The 7,263-nt window shown below is 46.5% G+C and overlaps 1 pseudogene; it reads left to right on the plus strand.

Moving 5' to 3' along the window:
- Positions 1–697: 697 nt before the first annotated feature.
- Positions 698–2,067, plus strand: LOC129548327 (adenylosuccinate lyase pseudogene; annotated as a pseudogene).
- The last annotated feature ends 5,196 nt before the right edge of the window (positions 2,068–7,263 follow it).

The following is a 7,263-nucleotide window of genomic DNA, read 5'->3' on the forward strand; positions in this document are numbered from 1 at the left end:
CAGAAACAACTGAGAGACTGAATTGTCACCCGAGGTGGTGCCTTGCATCCACGCCATGCCCATCCACCCTGGAGAGAGTCAGGATTCAGCCGAGTCTTCTGGCATCTCATTGCCCTTTGCCCCTGAAAGGCTAAGAGAGTGATTGGACCCTAATCTCTTCAACACCACATAAAGGACAGTGCAGGCCTTTGTGGGGTTTCCCTCTCTGTCATCAGGCTTCCCGAGTGGTTCAAACAGTAAAGCATCTGCCTGCAATGCAGGAGACCTCGGTTCAATCCCTGGGTTGGGAAGATCCCCTCGAGAAGGGAATGGCTACACACTCCAGTATTCTTGCCTGGAGAATCCCATGGACATAGAAACCTGGCGGGCCACAGTCCGTGGGGTGGCAAAGAGTCAGACATGACTGAGCAACTTTCACTTCACTTCTTCTCCCTCTCTGTCAGGAGAACACTGTGGGGAGAAAGCCTCGTGGTTCTTCTTCCTGTCCGCTCCCTGACCTTCAGAACATATGACCAGAAGCTGGGGCAGCTTCCTGAGGCCACAGGGGGAGACACTGCCATTGGGTTTCCAGGCAGGAATTCCTTCCCACAATTTCTCAGGAAAGTTACCTTTTAGTCAATCCCAAATAGTGTGAAAAACGAGTTGATACATGGAGACAAAGGGAAAGCCATTCTCTTTAGAGAATGAAATGGTCGACATGAAGAGGATACTTGTTGGAAGGAGTTCACTGATCAGGTCAAAAGCAAGGGCAGGCAGCTCCAGCGGGGTGCGGAGTTTGGGATGGCGGCGGAGGGGCGACTGTGGAGGGTGGGAGGCAGCCCGTGGGCACGACAGCGACCTCTCGCTGCTTGCCTCCTTTTATTCCAGCCTGGAGATGTGCTTCGTGTTTAGCGACAGGTATAAATTCCAGACCTGGCGGCAGCTCTGGTTGTGGCCGGCGGAGGCCAAGCAGACACTGGGTTTGCCTAACACAGATGAACAAATCCAGGAGGTGAAATTAAACCTGGACAACACAGACTTCTAGATGGCAGCTGAGGAGGAGAAACAGTTACCACGTGCTGTGATGACTCCCGTGCACGCGTTGGCCACTGCTTGCCCCAAAGCCGCTGGCATTATCCATCCTGGCGCCACCTCCTGCTATGTGGGAGACAATCCAGACCTGGTTGTTCTTAGAAATGCATTTGACCTGATTTTGCCAAAGCTTGCCTTGGTGATCTCTCGGCTTGCCGACTTTGCCAAGGAACGAGCCGACCTTCCCACCTTAGGTTTCACACACTTCCAGCCTGCTCAGCTGACCACAGTTGGGAAACGCTGCTGTCTCTGGATTCAGGATCTGGGCATGGATCTCCAGAACCTGGAGTGTGTCTGGGATGAGCTGTGCTTCCAAGGCGAGAAGGGCGCCACCAGCACCCAGGCCAGCTTCCTGCAGCTCTCCGAGGGAGAGCAGCTTGACAAGATGGTGACAGAAAAGGCAGGATTCAAGAGGGCTTTCATCATCACAGGGCAGACCTATACACGAAAAGCAGATGTTGAGGTGCTCTCTGTGCTGACTAGCTTGGGGGCATCGGTGCACGGGATTTGTATCGACATATGACTCCTGGCAAACCTCAAGGAGTTGGAGAAACCCTTTGAAAAACAGCAGATTGGCTCAAGTGCAACACCTACAAGCAGAACCCTACATGCTCAGAGCGGTGCTGCAGCCTGGCCCGTCACCTGATGACCCTTGTCATGGAACCCCTGCAGACAGCATCTGTGCAGTGGTTTGAATGCATACTCAATGGCAGTGCCAACTGATGAATCTGTTTGGCTGAGGCATTTCTCACTGCAGAAAGTGAAAGTTGCTCAGTCGTGTCCGATTCTTTGTGACCCCACCGACTACAGCCCACCAGGCTCCTCTGTCCCTGGCATTCTCCAGGCAAGAGTACTGGAGTGAGTAGCCAGTCTCTTCTCCAGGAGATCTTCCCAACCCAGGGATTGAACCCAGGTCTCCCGCATTGCATGCAGATTCTTTATCAGCTGAGCCACAAGGGAAGCCCAAGAATACTGGAGTGGGTTGCCTATCCCTTCTCCAGGAGATCATCCCAACCCAGGAATCAAACCGGGGTTTCCTGCATTGCAGGTGGATTCTTTACCAATTGAGGTAGGAGGGAAGCCCTTCTCACTGCAGATCCTGTATTAAACACGTTGCAGAACATTCCTGAAGGATTGGTGGGATACCCCAATGTAACCGAGGAGCACGTTCTGCAGGAACTGCCTGTCACGGTCGCAGAGAACATCATTATGGCCATGGTGAAGGCCTGGGGCAACTGCCAGGCTTGCCATGATTAAATCAGAGTGCTTTCACAGCAGGCAGCTGCCGTGGTCAAGCGAGAAGCGGGTGGAAATAACCTCACTGAGCACATCCAGCCTGATGCGTACTTCAATCCAGTCCACTCCCATTGGGCCGCTTACTGGATCCTTCTTTCACCGGTCACACATCCCGGCAGGCACAGGGATTCTTAGGAGAAAAGGTGTGTCCCCTGTGAGAACCACATGAAGGTGTGATGCAGGTGAAGGCATAGCTGTGTCTGCAGAGTTGGAAGAGAATTAAACAAAAAGCCATTGTTGGCTCTGTTAACTTTTACTGCAGAGTCATAAAAACTATTACTCTAGTGCCGTATTTTATCTCAAGAATTGCTACCATAAATTAATACAGCACTTTTTTTTTTTACCATGGTGCTTTCACATTTCTCAGGTTTGCAATGCAGAAATAAACTGCATTTTAGTTGGACTCTGTTTTTCACAGAAAAAAAAAAAAAAACAAACAAGGGCAGGAAGCACTCTCATGTGGAGTTGAAGGATAAGGTTGACATTAGGGAACCAGGTCAGAAAAACAGGGGCCAGAATCAGGCACCATGGAGCCGGTCTGGCTTATGGCTGTGGCACATTGTAAGCGCTTGCCCAGGGCTCTGACTCTGCCAGGGTGAGTCATTCTCATGAATAAAGTAAATATGATTGAGTTTATATACACAGGATACTTCACACACATGCTATGAGTGGTGTTCTAAGGAATGAACGAACAAGTCCTTAAACGTGATTTTAATGTGTGATTCTGTGTGAGATCAGAGTCATGTGATTTGAGTCCCACCCAATAATACCTTGTGCCGTGTCTTACTGTTTGAATACTCACTGTAAGCTACGGTTTTGTGAAACAGATGAAATTTGTCCACTAAAAAAGTGACCTCATGGAGATGGAAACAGGTATTCCATTGACGATTGAAATCAAAAGAATGCTGGAGTAGCAATACTCATATCAGACAAAATAGTCTTCAAAATAAAGGCTGTTACAAAAGACAAAGAAGGACACTACATAATAGTCAAGGGATCAATCCGAGAAAAAGATAGAATGATTGTAAATATATATACACCCAACACAGGAGCACCTTAACATATAAGGCAACTGTTAACAGACATAAAAGGACAAATCAACAGTAACACAGTAATAGTGGGGTACGTTAACATCCCACTTACAGCAATGAACTGAACATCCAGACAGAAGATCAATAAGGCCAGATGACTTAAACGACACATTAGGCCAGATGGACTTAAGTGATATCTACAGTGTTCTGTCCCCAAACAGCAGAATGCACATTCTTCTCAAGTGCACATGGAATATTCTCCAGGACAGATCACAGTGGAGGCCACAAAGCAAGCCTTGGCAAATTTAAGAAAAACTGAAATCATAGCAAGCATCTTTTCTGACCACAACACTATGAGATTAGAAATCAGCTACAGGAGAGAAAAAGCTGGGAAAAAGTGACCTTGTGCACGAACTTTGAGGACATGACGCTGAGTGACACCTGCCTGTACAGAAGGAAGAACTCCACACACAGGAGTCTCCTCAGGCGGTCAGTCAGGTCAGTCCCTTACTTGTGTTTCTCTCCTTTCAACCCCGTGGGCTGCAGTGCGCCAGGCCTCCCATCCATAACCAGCTCCTGGAGCCCGCTCAAACTCAGGGCCGTTGAGTCGGTGATGCCATCCGGCCATCTCATCCTCTGTCTTCCCCTTCTCCTCCTGCCCTCAATCTTTCCCAGAATCAGGGGCTTTTCCAAGGAGTCAGTTCTTCGTATCAGGTGGCCAAAGTATTGGAGCTTCAGCTTTAGCATCAGTCCTTCCAATGAATATCCAGTGTTGATTTTCTTTAGGATAGACTGGTTTGATCTCCTTGTAGTCCACGGGACTCTCAAGCGTCTTCTCCAGCACCACAGTTCAAAAGCATCAATTCTTCAGCATTCATCTCCTTTATGCTCCAACTCTCACATCCATACATGACTACTGGGAAAACCATAGCTTTGACTAGATGGACCTTGTTGGCAAAGTAATGTCTCTGCTTTTGAATATGATGTCTAGGTGGGTCATAGCTTTTCTTCCAAGGAACAAGCGTCTTTTAGATGAGTTAAATCCATAAAGACACAAAGTTGAATGGTGGGGACCCAGAACAGGGCTATGGGAATGGGGAGCAAGTGTTTAAAGGGGACAGGTTTCCAGTCCAAGAAGATGAAAAAGTTCTGAAGATGGGTGGTGGGGTTGGTTGTACAACGATGTGAATATAATTTATGCCTGTGAGCTATACACATAGAAAGGGTTAAGATGGTAGCTTTTATGTTCTATATATTTTATCATAATAAAAAAAGCAACCTCTCCTCTTGCCCAACTTGAAGAATGCTTTGGACTCCTTAATATCTGACCCACAACATCAAGTGAAAGAAGTTTTACCACAGCTGGAATATTTGTCATGAAACAGAGGCTCAAGACTGTCAGACAGAGCAATTAATCTTTTAAATATCATGTGTTTGTGGAATTATCTTTAAACTTTTGATAACTTATTTTTTAAATAGAAGAATAGTTGATTTACAAAGTAGTATTAGTTTCTGGTATATACAACCCAGTGATACCCTTTTCCATTCTAGGTTACTAGAGGGTATTTGAGTGGGGCTCCCTGTGGGTACGTAGTTCCCTGTTGTTCATCTGTTTTACATATAGCAATGTATATACATTAAACTCAAACTCCTAATTTATCCATCTCATCTTTCCCCTTTGGTAACCATAAATTTACTCTCTGAGTCTGTGAGTCTCTTCCTGTTTTATAAATAAGTTCCTTTGTATCATGTTTTTTAGATTCCGTATATAAGTGAGATTATATGGTATTTGTCTTGCCCTGACTTAACTTCACTTAGCATGACAATTTCTAGGTCCATCCACGTTAAAATGATTTTTAATTGGCATTTGGCATTTGCTAATATTCCCTTCTTTTTATGCCTTCTGTTATCCAGTGTCTACATCAGATAGAGATCCTTTCCACACACTATTAAAATATGCAATATCGTCAAAATCTATTAGTTTATGATAATCAAAAGCTACAAGTATATGATTTTATTTTTTTAAAGAAAACCTCTGAACCTGCTTATTAGGGTCCATCATTATTGAAATCATGTAACTACAGTGTTTGGAGAAATACAAGGTAATTAGGGTTTGGGGAATTCTAATACCTCGTTCCCAAGTCTCAAAGATGAGTATCTGTTGGGAATTTGGACTCCGTGAGTGCTGACTTAGGAACAAGAGGCTGTGCCAAGCGGCGCCCGCCCCCACGGCCCCAGGAGGCAGACCGAGAAACGGGCGTATTGTCTGAGCTCTTTCCTTGAATGAGTGAATGATCTCATTGCAGTTGGGAAAGCTTTTTCTTCCTCCCCGACACCTCCTTAAAAATCACTCTAACTTTGACGGATGATATGACAACTGTGAGACGTTGCCATTTTTACCCATTCCATTCATTTATTCAATAGACGTGATCACGTTGAGCCACTTTATGCCAGGCACCGGGCCAGGCGCTGGAAACACATCAATAAATCAGGTCGGCAGGCTGAGTGTCCAGGCAGAGAAACAGACGAGTAAGTGAAAAACTGCATCTGGTTTGAAAATTGCATGTGCTGTGGCCAGGAATGGCTCTTGAGAAGAGCTCACATCGGTTGGATCCCCTACACTGAGATTCAGTGTTGAGGTCGCCCTGTGGCCAAGAGTCCCTCTCTGCCCTTCTGCTCCCCCGACCCCTACCATTACATGGGAAGGTCAATAAGCTTCCATGGGGGAGAAGCCAGAAAGAGGTGGACAGACGTGCAATTGGTGTCGACCAACTGATGCATCCATGTGTCAAGCTAAGAGCTCTTATGTGCATTTTGGATCTTTGCCTTGGAGTGACTGGTGTCCATCTTTACCAAGTTAATTAGGAACCAAAGGCTTGGCATTTCATGCAAAAAAGAAAGGGGGGGGAAGCTGAAAAACGTTTTGCTTGAGATTGGCATGTATATTTGTTCGCTAGGGCTGCTGTAACAACATTCCACAGCCTCAGGAGGCTTAAATAGCAGACAGCCACTGTCTCCAGTCCTGGAGGCTGCAATCTGAGCTGGTGTGAGCAGGGTTGGTCACTCCTGAGGCTTCTCTCCTTGGTGTGTAGACGGCTGTCTTCTCCCTGTGTCCACACAGGGTCGTCCCTCTGTGTGTACGTCATGCCCTAACCTTCTCTTCTTATAAGGACACCAGTCCTATGGGGTTAGGACCCACCCCGGTGACCACGTTTTATCTTAATCAACTCTTGACGGTCCCCATCTCCAGATTCAGTCACATCTGGGCTGCGGGGGTGGGGCGTCAGGACTCCGGCCCCTGATTTGGGGAGGGACATAGTTCGGCCCGTGACAACTGGCCTCAGCCGCATCCTTGGCCATCTGTGATGTAGATCCCCTGGTCATCTCCCCACCTGCAGAGTTAATTTCCTGCTCATCACATTTCCATTTACAAGCTCTGACCATTGACTAGTCTAAGCTGGACTGGCCAGGGCCGACTCAAGGATCACAACATGCCTTTTACCCCATTGAGAACCTTCTTTTAAAAATAAATCTGAATTTAGCAATTAATAATGTTATGAATCCTTCAACTTAGGCTTCAACAGTATGAGAACTGAGAACTTCCAGATGTGCAAGCTGGATTTAGAAAAGGCAGAAGAACCAGAGATCAAATTGCCAACATCCGTTGGATCATCGAAAAAGCAAGGGAATTCCAGAAAAAGCATCTACTTCTGCTTCACTGACTATGCTAAAGCTATGCTATGCTGTGCTATGTTGCGTGGATCACAACAAACTGTGGAAATTTTTTCAAAAGATGGGAATACCAGACCACCTTTCCTGCCCCCTGAGACACCTGTAAGTAGTTCAAGAAGCAACAGTCAGAACC

This window comes from Moschus berezovskii, chromosome 25, assembly GCF_049115385.1.
Source record: "Moschus berezovskii isolate FMDL1 chromosome 25, NW_MosBer_1.0, whole genome shotgun sequence".
NCBI classification, from domain to species: domain Eukaryota; kingdom Metazoa; phylum Chordata; class Mammalia; order Artiodactyla; family Moschidae; genus Moschus; species Moschus berezovskii.